Source organism: Nematolebias whitei, chromosome 20, assembly GCF_014905685.2.
Source record: "Nematolebias whitei isolate Nwh7 chromosome 20, NemWhi1, whole genome shotgun sequence".
Taxonomy (NCBI): Eukaryota; Metazoa; Chordata; class Actinopteri; order Cyprinodontiformes; family Rivulidae; genus Nematolebias; species Nematolebias whitei.
Window position 1 is genome coordinate 22,840,187 of NC_056517.1, and position 1,472 is coordinate 22,841,658.

At 37.6% G+C, this 1,472-nt stretch overlaps 1 protein-coding gene across 1 annotated transcript in view; it reads right to left on the minus strand.

The window, feature by feature from the left end:
- LOC119426677 (TNFAIP3-interacting protein 1) overlaps positions 1 to 1,472 on the minus strand; it is a 27,758-nt gene that overhangs the window by 17,861 nt on the left and 8,425 nt on the right. The window lies entirely within an intron of this gene.

Below are 1,472 nucleotides of genomic sequence, written 5' to 3' on the forward strand. Positions count from 1 at the left end.
ACCAAATCAAATTTTATTTCAAACATGTTGTTTTGTTTTTTTTTACAAAACATTTTGTCAGGATTCCAGTGTTTTTCCCCTGACCATCCAGTGAGTGAGCGGTGCCAACTGGTTCCATTATTCTCCTGTCACAGCTGATTATCACCTACATTCATTCATTTTTCTATACAGGCTAGCCTCATTGAGCCACAGGGACTCATTTACAAGAGGGACCTGTTCCAGACAGAACATATAAAGTACAGACAACAATAACAGTAAACAATGACAACAATAAACAACAGTAAAAAGGATGAGGCTGAGTAGGAGCGTACGTCCATGTTAATTAAAACATTGATTCCTCTGGTTTGAGTCCCGGCAGCATGGTGGTTCAGTTGGTAGAGCTGTTGCCTCACAGCAAGAAGGTCACGGGATCAAATCCTGGGCAGGGGGGCCCTTCTGGGTAGCCCCTGGTTGCCATCTGTTTCCTGTTAATAAATCACTTTCATTTTATCTTGTCTCCTTGGAATGTGTTTGTTTTTCAGAACTCCAAACCCTAGGCTTAAATTATAGCTTCCAAAAATATTTGCCAATAATTCTGACACTACGGGCTCAAACTTGCAGACACAGGGTTACAAGATTGCAGTAATGACCACAGAACAACATTTTTATTAGTTCAAAGTGGGATGTTTTATGTTTTTTTTTACAAATATAGTAGATAGGACTCACTTAAGCCTGCGGATAGTTCAGTGTTTGGATTTTATTATAAGGAGACTACACAAAAAATATAAATTTTTTATGGAAGGTTTTTTTTTTAACGTGGAAATATTTTAAAACTGTTAACAATTACAGATCTCTTCTTAATGTTAAAAAAAAAAAAGTTATAGTTTTTATTTTTTTATGTGGTTTAGAAGCACCTCCCATATTGCGTTATCTTCATTTCAACATCCAAGCACAGATTGCAGCGCTGGACTTTTATTTTGTGATCAAATGTGAAGGATCTGCTTTTTTACTTGTAAAATATGCAGATACCTGAATTAAATTTAACAGCTGATGCTGGCTCAGACAAATTAAGTTATGCGGAAACATCTTGTTCCCCTGCTCAGAGCACCAGAAAAGCAAACAGCTCTATTGGCATAAAGCATGCTCTAATTTATGCAGGCCTGCAAGTTTAACTGCAAATGGTCTGCATGTGAGAAAGTCTAAACTTTAATTTTCTACAAACAGGATTCCAAAAAAGTTGGGACACTAAACAAATTGTGAATAAAAACTGAATGCAATGATGTGGAGATGGCAAATGTCAATATTTTATTCGTAATATAACATAGATGACAGATCAAAAGTTTAATCTGAGTAAATGTAACATTTTAAAGGAAAAATATCCATCCATCCATTTTTTTCCGCTTATCCGGGGTCGGGTCGCGGGGGTAGCAGCCTAAGTAGGGAGATCCAGACTTCCCTCTCCCCAGCCACTTGGGCCAGCTCTTCCGGGGGAA